Source organism: Protopterus annectens, chromosome 3.part1 (genome assembly GCF_019279795.1).
Source record: "Protopterus annectens isolate FY-2018-M chromosome 3.part1, PAN1.0, whole genome shotgun sequence".
Lineage (NCBI taxonomy): Eukaryota > Metazoa > Chordata > Ceratodontiformes > Protopteridae > Protopterus > Protopterus annectens.
This window is the reverse complement of record NC_056732.1, coordinates 439594246-439605402: the sequence shown is the minus strand read 5'-3', so window position 1 is coordinate 439605402 and position 11157 is coordinate 439594246.

Below are 11157 nucleotides of genomic sequence, written 5' to 3'. Positions count from 1 at the left end.
GATGTCCCACTCACCAGACTAGACAAGGAGAAGGTTACTATCAGCTGCCTGTTGGGTGCTAGGATCCGCCACATAACCCACGCACCCAGGTCACTCCACAACAAGTATAAATATGACTCTGTCATTGTCCATGTTGGTGTGAATGACCTGAGACGTACCTCCCTGGGCTACACGAAAAGAGACATGGAAGAGCTCTCTGATCTTGTGGCCCAGGCAGGTATGACCATACCTCTTAGAGCAAAAAATCTGGACAAAGCCTAAAATAATGTGGGACAAATATGGACAGATTTTAAATATTGCTCTTACAAACTTAAAAAAGTTGATTGAATAATAGGTTTTGCATTAGCATGAATTTTCTGATGGATGTGGAGTCTTAAATTCAAATGTTTGTCATTATTTAATGGCTTCAATCCTCAGCTATTTGCCAGAAAGGAACATATTTTAGGAGGAACACACCAAAAATATGAGGTAAAAATCTGGACATTCTGTGAAAATCTGAGAGGTCTGGGTAAGAACCTAGCCCTGAGTAGCATCCTGCCATCACCCAGAATGATACCGCAGTACAAGGACAAAATGATTGACTTCAACAATTGGCTAAGCTTCTGGTGTCATTCTAAGGGGATCCAGTATCTGTCTGCCTGGGACGACATAGTTGACAGACCACGATAGTTTGCCAGAGCTGGCCTGCACCTGTCTCCCCTGGGATTCCGTTTACTGGCTAAGGCTCTTGCCGCCCCTATACTGCCTTTTTTAAGCAAGGTACAAATGACAAATTCACCACTGTAACAGGAACAGACAAGCAAAAACTGAGGGTAATGCTACTCAATGCTAGCAGTCTAAATTTCAAAATGCACTCACTCAAGGCACTGCTTAAAATAGAGAACATTGATATCTGTGCAGTGACTGAGACATGGTTCAAGGCTCTAGAGAGCACCCCTGCATTACCAGGCTATAACTCATACCACACTTTTCACTCATCTAACCTGGACCAGAACACCAAAGGCAGAGGTGTGTCCATATTCATTAAGGATATCCACACCTCCAGGCTAGTTGCGCAGCATAATGCATCCGAGGTTATCCAAGTGCAACTAACTCTGGGCAAAACTGCAATCCAAATTGTAGTTTGCTACAGATCCCCCACCATGACCCAGGATTCCCAGTCCTCTTTTCTTGATATACTGGAAAATATTAGAGTTCAACCAAACAACCTAATAATGGGTGATTTCAACTACCCCACCATTAACTGGGAAAACTACTCATGTACCAGCTCCTTCACTCAACGCTTAATGGAATTTATAAATTCCAATGCCCTGGATCAACTTATCCACACCCCCACCAGGGGAAACAATATCATAGACCTAGTCATTACCAACATGAGTGACTGATGTGTCACACCTGAAATCAACTCCTCGTTGGTCAGATCCGACCATAAGCTAATCACTCTAGATATCCGCAGTCCACCCCCACCCACCATTAAGGAAACCACGGTAAAAAATTTCTCCAAAGCCAACTTCATGCTTCTTAAGACAGAAGTGGCAAACTTCATGACACCCATGCAAATGGACAATACAGTTATGACTGCTGAATCCTACACAGATGCACTCTATAAGCACTTACACAAGTGCATGGATCGTGCTATCCCAAACAGAACCAAGACGCTATCCTCCAAAATAAGGAAGCCAATCTGGTGGTCCCCTGCCATAAACAACCTCTACAACAGAAGGAAGAAACTGTTGCAAAAGAGAGTAAAATCCCATGAGTGGAGGAGCTCCCTGGTCAGCCTCAGTAAGAAGATGAGATCCCTTATAAGATCCTCCAAAGCTAGCTACGAAAACAAAATTGCCACTAATTCTAAGGGCAACCACAACGCATTCTATAGCTACGTCAAGAATCTCAACGGCAACACCCAGATCTGCTCTGAGTTACAGCACAATGGCACGAAAATTACAGAACCAACTGATATTGCCAACACACTGGCAGATAGGTTCAGTGCTAATTTACCCCCTCTCACCCCCTAAAGTGCCCATATCTATACATGAAGAATGCAGAGTCCCTGTAATCACATCTATGCAGATAAAAGCTGCACTCTCTAAAACCAAAAACACAGCATCCATGGGATTGGACAACATCCCAGGATACGTTTTACATGAACTTCAGAATGAACTGGCTCCCCACCTAAGCACCATGTTCAATCATAGTCTCACGTCAGGCTTTGTGCCCACTGAATGGCACACAGCAACAGTTATCCCACTCCACAAAGAGAGAGCCACCACTGATTCTGGGAACCATCGCCCTATTAGCCTGATGAGCCTGGTCTGCAAGGCCATGGAATGTATCATCATGGAACTCATAAACAAAGACATTGGTAACCTCCAAACTATGGACCCCACCCAGTTCGGGTTTGTGAAAGGCAGATCATGCCTTCTGAACCTGACTTTTTTGAGGCAGTCACCAAAGCTGTAGATGAGGGTAAGGTGGTTCACACAGCCTATCTTGACCTCGCCAAGGCTTTCAACACCATTCCCCATTCTGGATTTAATTATAGCTAAACTCACTAAACCAGGTATAAATCCCTACATCACAAGATGAGTTGCCAGCTGGCTCACTGACAGAACCTACACTGTAAAAGTTGCAGACTCCAAATCTGACTTCAAACCAGTGACAAGTGGAGTACCACAGGGTTCAGTCCTGAAACCTCTCCTGTTTGGTATCTACTTCTCTGAAGTACAGGCTAACACAGAAGGCCTCTGGCTAATGAAGTTCACAGATAACTGCAAACTGGGAGCCATAGTTGAGTCCCCAAATGATGTGGACATACTACAGAAGGGCCTCACTAATACAGATGCCTGGTGTCAGAGGCATGGCCTCAAGCTCAGTGCCAAAAAGTGCATTGTCATCCCCTTTGGTAAAAACTCTGTACCCATGAACTACCACATAAACAGCAGTCTACTTAATGCCGAATGTGTGATAAGAGACCTTGGGACCCAGGTGGACGGTAGTCTCTCCTTTGATAATCACATCACCACAGTAGTCAGGAAATCCTTCTATGGGGCACACCTCATCACAAAATGGTTCTCATACAAGAAAAAAAGAGGTCATTGTTCCCCTCTCCTTGGCAGTCATTAGACCCATTATAGAGTACAACGCCCCTTTTGGAATGTACCTCACAAGACATCTGCAGCAGCTGGAAAGGGCACAGAAGTACCTCACAAAGAGGATTACTGGTGTCAAACAGATGCCATATACTGACCATCTCAAAAAACTCCAGCTTTACTCTGTAGCTTGTCACCTACTCTGAGGAGATCTCTGCCTAACATATAAAGCTATGTTAAACCCAGAATTGTTGAACATGCTACACCTTAAGAAATCCCAATCCCTCTGAGCTACACACTCTAGGGATCTAAACCTTGTCACCACAATAAACAGGACATGCTGGAGGGATAGATTCCTGTCTCAGAGGCTTCCTATACTCTGGAACAAGCTACCCATCTATGTCAAGCAAAGTTCCTCATTAGCACTTTTCAAGAAAAATCTTGATGAGTGGATGGGAAATAGGAAATACACCTCGAGGATCACGTCTGTGTTTCTGCTCAACAGGGGCAGAGGAAATTAACTTTCTTGGTGGCATAAGCCAGGGAACCTTGTTGGCTAGGCTTACTTAGGCCCTTGGGTTGATAGCTAGTACCTACCTATGAACCTATGAATTACTTTGGCTTGGTGACCCATGGAGATATATTGGTTGGAGTTGTGTTGCTTTTGTTTTCATGGACTACTATATCTGGTTTTGTTGTATCTATTTTTGAGCTATTGGTAATGGGTGATCCCATGTGATACAAACTTCATCAATCTCTATAATACTTTGTGGTTCATGGTTCCAATGCTTCTGAGATACTTCTATATTGTAATGTTTGCACAATTACCAGTGCAATGATCTGGTCACATTACTGTGCCTTTCAGTATACAGACCCTCTGCCAGCAGTATATCACACCCTGCAACAATATGTGTGACGGTTTCCAGTTCTGTTTTACAGAATCTGCATTTGTCTGTTTCTTCTACCTTTTCAATGCACTTTGCAAACTAGCATCCAGACTGAGTGTCTGGATGTTCTGTAATACATTGTATGACTTATTTTTTCAAGATTATGATCGATTAGCTTTTTTTTTTTTTTTACTGCTAGCCGGAAGAACTCTGGCTGTACTAACCTTCTACATGTATCTCTGATAAGGACTAAGTTAAATTGAGCAGGGAGTCTATTGAAGGTAGGGGTAAGAATACATCCTGTTTATGCATGTCTGACAGTAACCATGTTATGCGCCCACAGCACTGCATTGACCAGAGATGAAACTGATAATTTTATTTTTCGGCAAGTTTTCCACACGAACACATATACTGACACTGCCTCTGCAAGACAGGGGTTATGGAGGAAGCCAGCACCCCCTGGATAAAACCCAAGCAGAGATATGAAGGACATGCAGACTTAATAAAGAAGGGAACCAAAGCAAATAACTCAACAAAAGAACCAAGCACTGTGATGTCAGTGTTATTCACTGTCCCACTATGCCAGTAAGCAGTTTAATTCACACAAAACTTGTCCAGACAGATAAATAAAGCCTCTCATTTTGGACAATGATGAAGTATGACTCTGATGGAAAGTGAAAGCATAAATACACTTTAACATCCCACCCTCCACACATATACATAAGTTTTATCAACTATAATTTTATACTGAATTTACCAAATACAATACATTGATTGACACTGCTCCTGCTAAGTCAGTTCAGTGACTGTTTAACTGTGATAAAACAACAGCATCTTAAAGCCACTTGTATGCTTAAATAACTCCCATATCCATCAATTACAGATACTTTATTGATTATATACATGCAGTAAATGTCTAATTGTGATTTAAAAATGGTCACAATAAAGTATTCCAACCTGCTTCTCACTAATGCATACTACATCTGCAAAAACCAGATTATTGACTCTTTCACCAAAGCATGACAGCAAGGTCATTTTCAGACATAGACATCCCTCATACTCAGTAATTATAGGCACTTCATTGACTGTGCACAGCTCAGATGTCTGAATGCAGAAGAAAAGGGTGACAGTAATGTATTTCGGATTTGGTTCAAACAAATGCATAAATGCACACTAATCTTGCAAAGCCATATTAATGAATTTTTAACCTGAATAATTAAATTTAGTTTGAGTCACTTTCATCCACAAACAGTTCCATGCTTACCATTCACAGCATTAGCCACATTAGTCTTGCAATGCCGCAAGAATAATGACTGTTTAATGTAAGCAAACTGCAGACATGGCCATTTTGAACCACAGTCAACCCTACTGTATCCAGCAACTATATTCATCTCATTGATTGTGTACATCACATTTGATTGTAATAAAGTACAATAAAAATGGACACAATAATTTAATTCAACTCTGTTTCACACAAACACACTATAGCCAGCCACAGTAGATATTAAGACTTGTCAGCAAAGTCAGGATAATGACTGCTTAACATAAGCAAATAACAGCAAGCTGGTGTCAATCACTTTAATGTACACACAGCCTCCATACCTAGAAATTATAAGGACTTTGTATGCACCTCAGATGTTTGACTGTAATAAAATACATGAAAAAAAATAATGACTGCATTAATTTATTTCAACTCTGTTTTACACACACACACACACACACACACACACACACACACACACACACACACACACACACACACACACACACACACACACACACTGCAACCATCCTCAATGTAAATTAATTTAATCTGGTTCACAAAAATTAGTTCTGCAAAGTCATTCTGTGTGAGCTGTGTGCCAAACCCTGACAAAAAACTTTTATAGAGTATTATGGTGCCACTAGACTTCTATCTCTGTTTATATTGTTACCAGACCATTCCCTCCATTGTTCAGAGTTTCTGGGCTTTCTGCTCAGTTTTAATCACAGAGCCCTTTGAGTTTCTGTGATTTTTTTTTTGTCTAGATTGTGGCTGGACTGAGACCAAAGCCCCAAAATTAAGAAGTATGCCACTCTTTTATATAGTCCACAACTGTAGCTGCTTTCAACAGGTGTGCTGTAGCAGGATCATTTTTGTTACTTAGTGAAGTAAAAGTTATAAAAGTATCCTTAGCAAAGTAGCACGCTATGCAGCCACCTAGTTTGTCTGTGCTTAAGGCCAGGCGTAACAGTGCTAAATGCCTGTTACTGCTCCTGTACTTTTTAATTTATATATGGTGGCTCTATACCATCTTTTGGTATTTCTGATGCCTGCAGGTATCTATGTCTTTGGGGTAGCATCTTGCCCTGAGGATAAATTATGTTGGCATTCAGGCAAAAACATAGCTTACATACCTCAGTGCACTTTTAAAATAAACTAATTTGTTTCAAACTTCAAAGATTTGAAAACAAAAGCAATGTATATATGTTTAAAGATTAGTTTCCTAACTTAATTTATGGTAACTTAGACCTTTACCTGGACAAATGATATGTCATTTTAATGAGCAATGATACAGTAAACAGTTTTATATGTCTCTGTATCTGAGAGTGTTTGCACATTTCACAATAAGCTGTCCCACTTGAAATGTTTGATTGATAATGAATACAGAATGCACTTAATGTACTGTAAAAGATGTGATGCAGTCAAGTACTACTTTTTGTTTTTAAGGTTACATTTTAATAAAGTTCCCAGTGGCCCTGTTCCATTAACTGTGAGATGATGTGACTTGTAGCAGGGCAAAGCTTCATTAAGTAAATATATTTAAGTAGCTTTGTTTACTCCATTTAAATATTGCTACTCAGTATTCTCAACATCCACACTAATTTAATGCATTTTCAACTATTTTGAATAAGTAAGCAATAATGCCTGACAAGATATGTGTTAATGTGCAATTAATGCCCGGCCAGGGGTGTTATGAGACCTGACACTGCGCGCTTAGAGAATGGGCTCTCTGTAAAATTGTTGCGTTTTATTTACTTTTTTTTTTTTTAAGTACTATATTACTTTTTTATATATAATTTTGATGTAAAATAGTTCATCTGCCTAATGTTTCAAAAGTTCTGTAGTATATGCTTATGGTGCTGGAGGAAACATTTTACATCAAAAATATATATAAAAAATAATATAGTACTTAAAAAATAAATAAGTAAAACACAACAATTTTACAGAGACCCCATCCTGTCTCTCTCTCTCCCTCTTTCTTTCTTTCTTTCCCTTTCTCATACACAGTCTCTTCTGCTTTTTCACATGCATACACACACACACACACACACACACACACACACACACACACACACACACACACACACACACACACACACACACACACACACACACAGAGTCTCCTCTGGTTTCATACTCGCATTCACTCACACAAGCATAACTCTCAACATCTTAGCACGTAAAAATCTGGACAAACCAAAAATAATGGGAGGACAAAGCCCCAAAAATAGGGACAACTTTAAATATTGCTCTTATAAACTTAGAAAGTTACTAGAATAAAAGGTATTGTATTACAATACATGTTCTGAAAGATATATAGCCTGAAACGCAAATGCCTGTCATTATTTAGTGAATTCACTCCTCACTGATTTACCACAAGACTTCAGAAAATCATAAATTTTATGAGGAACAGACAAAAAATATGAAGCAAAACTCTTGACATCCTGAGAAAATTATGACAGTTGAGAGTTATGCACACAAGACCACTCTCTCTCTTTCGATCTCACACACGCAGTCTCCTCTGCTTTCATACATGCATTCACTTATACAAGATCGCTCTCACTCTCTCTTGCGCTCTCTCTCTCTCTCTCACACACACAGTCTCCTCTGCTTTCATACATGCATTCACTCACATACGCAGGCAGAAACATAGACTCATACACATACGCACACACACACACACACACACACACACACACACACACACACACACACACACACACACACACACACATACACACACACACACACACACACACACACACACACACACACACACACACACACACATTTTTTCTGTTTATTTTTTTTACACTCGCTAAACAGCAAAAGTGTTGCTTAGCAAGTGTAAAGTAATGGCAGCCATTAGTTTTTTTGCAGTCCGAGCTCCACTGCAGCTTGATATGCTGCTGTGAAGCGGTAGAAATGCATTCTGTAAGCAACAGTTTCAGTATCTCTTTTGTTTATATTCTGCAGTCAGGATTCACAAAAACTACAAAATACTGTGTAATTCGATATAAAATGATGTACCAATGTGAAATCTTACAGTGCAGGTAAAAGTTGTTGGACAAAAAATGGAAATACACCAAGGTATTCATTGATTACACAATACATGTTAGCAAACTATGAAGCAATGTTAATAAAGAATAATATAATGCAAATGTGTCACTGATCTGAACGTGATTTGTGTTTTGAAGAATAAAGAATCATAAAATACAAGTTAAAAATAAAGAAAAGTGCAAAATACCAAAAGGTCAAGATCTTGAAAGCACAACATAGCATAAGTGATTTATGTTTCACCAGGTTATATTTTAATGTGTTGTTTTGCAGCTATTTCATATACTGCATAATATCAAGTAAGAAACAAGATAGCAAACAGTATGGCAGTTTACCACAGAGGCTTAAGGCTAAGAGTGAAACATCATTTCATCCTGAATGCCTGGGAATAGGATTGAGTCTTTCACTCTTTGTTTGTCTGCTCTGCAATTCGGAGCAAGCCATTTACACTAGCACTGTTCCAGAAGCACCTGGGAAAATAGGCACTCAAGTTTAATGGATTTATCGTGTTAATAAGTAAAGTTAGTAATGGAAGATGAATAATAACAAAACTGATTCAAGTTCATGATAACATTTCCGGTAAAATCAGGGCATGATTTCTACCTTTTAGCAGTACATTTTTAAAGGACTGCAAGTGAGAAATGGGATTTTCATAAACGGTAAGTAGCAAAAGTAGGAAATTGAAGATGAAGTATCTAATATACGCTAATAACACAAAGCAGCAATGTTCTATAGATACTACTTATGTGAATGGATTAAGAAACACTGCATAAAGGAAACCTTGTTAGGTAACATGTACAATTCAAAGCTTATGATTCTCTACTTTTGAAGTCATAAAACTTTTACCTAGTTTTGTAGGGGACTATACGCCACACATACCTTCACTGCTAAAGTATTCTCTTTCTAAGACTGCACAGCTTTGGAAAGCAGGGAATACTCAGCTTTGCTGCCAAACCAAATGTTTCCTTTTCTCCAAAGTTCTGCAACATGAAAGTTAAGAATATTTAAGTAGTAGTTTTGTGGGGGATATAGAGATAGCTACTCCCCTGCAGGGCCGGCCTTAGCTGAAATGGTGCCCTAGGCAAAGTAGTGCTCCAGCGCCCCTTAAGCCCCACCCACACCATACTCATGATACACTCCTATTTGAGCCACAGCCACAGATATGTGTCTCCCCATGAAAGCCACTCCAGTTATATCCTTCAAATTTTTTTAAATGTATGAAAATCAGTTTCTGTTGTAATGGATTTTGCATTACCAAGCATTTTCTGAAAGTTACGAAGTCCATAATTAATACCAGAGTTCATCTGACAAGTAATAAGATCAAATGTCAGAACCAGCTGAGAAACACGCACACGCGCACACACTTTACTTTATGACATAATGCAGTCCCAGCAGGTGCCCAAAGCTGTACCATCAGCTGGCAGGTACCACTCACCCAGGCATATTTCTTGTGGTCTCCAGTCCCTTTCTTCTTCCCTGCTGCTCAGCTCCACACATTCATGTACTGCTTTGACATCTGTAGTGTTGCTGCACTTTCACATCTGTAGCATTGCTGCTGTGATCTTTTTTATTAACAATGTAATTAAGACATACTGCAAATCAGTCACTAAATCTATCTGCTCCTGCTCTGGAAATGTTTTCTCCACTATATCTTTCTGTAAAACCAGAACCTGGTTTGCCCTTCACTAACATCTACTTTAATGTATCATCATCCAAAGTATCTCCACTTAAAAGTTGTTATGACTTCATCTCTCACTTCCCCTCTCGATGGTCTCTGCATACACTATCACAACCATTTACCTAGGCTCTGCCATCATGTATTTACCCCCATCAATGTCCCAGAACAGAAGCCAACCTCCCTCCACAGCACTTCCTCCAGAAAATAGTTGTGGACCCTTTCCCAGTGCTGTTGAGAAATTTTACCCAAGGTATCCCCAAAACAATAGGCCACAGGCCCCAGTGGGACTACCCAGGTCAACAAACCATACATGCGTATATATCATATATATATATATATATATATATATATATATATATATATATATATATATAAACTACCACATTCTTGAAACCCATAATTTTGAGACCATAATAGCAAAAAAAAAAAAAAAAAACACTGAAGGCCACTATGTCTAAAAATCTTGAATACTGAGCCCCCCTACCAGTGTAAACTCAGAAATAAGTGCTAACATGGTCCTGCATGGGGGAAGTCCAGTAGTCAATATATTGTAGTCTTCATTGTTTTGGTCTTTTAATGTTGCTGTGGAGTGAACCATCTACTTGGCTCCTTGTAATGCCATTCTTCTTCTGTTCCTTGAATCACCTGAGTGAGCACTGATGAAACAAGCTGGAACCTCCTCTGGTTCAGAACGTTTTTTTTTTTTTTTTTTTTAATAATTGTTCATTTTTTCCTATGCCATTACGTTAATTTCCCTGGCTATAGCCTTTCATGTTTGTAAACGGGGCTTCACTGCTAACAACTGAAACAGTCATCAAAAATATAAAGGCATTGCAAATTATTTTTGCATGCATGACATCAGCTGTGAGAATATAATCTTTTCAGTTGTTTTTGCTTTGCTTTAAAAGGAGCTTTATCCTCCCATTATTTGTATAAGTATGGAGACTTTAGATTAATAAAATGCATTTATTGTTAATAATGGGTGCATAGTTTCCATTGTATGTTTGCAGTGCTTTGGCACGTGTTAATAGCCCTTCATTGTACAAAGATCTGAACAACCCTGATCTTTTATTTGAAGTTCAGTATTTTGTCCATGTTCGAGCTACCCCCCCCCCAAAAAAAGGAACTTGACAGTTGTAATGGGTCCACCCAAGTTGGCAAATAAAAAATGTTTTACCC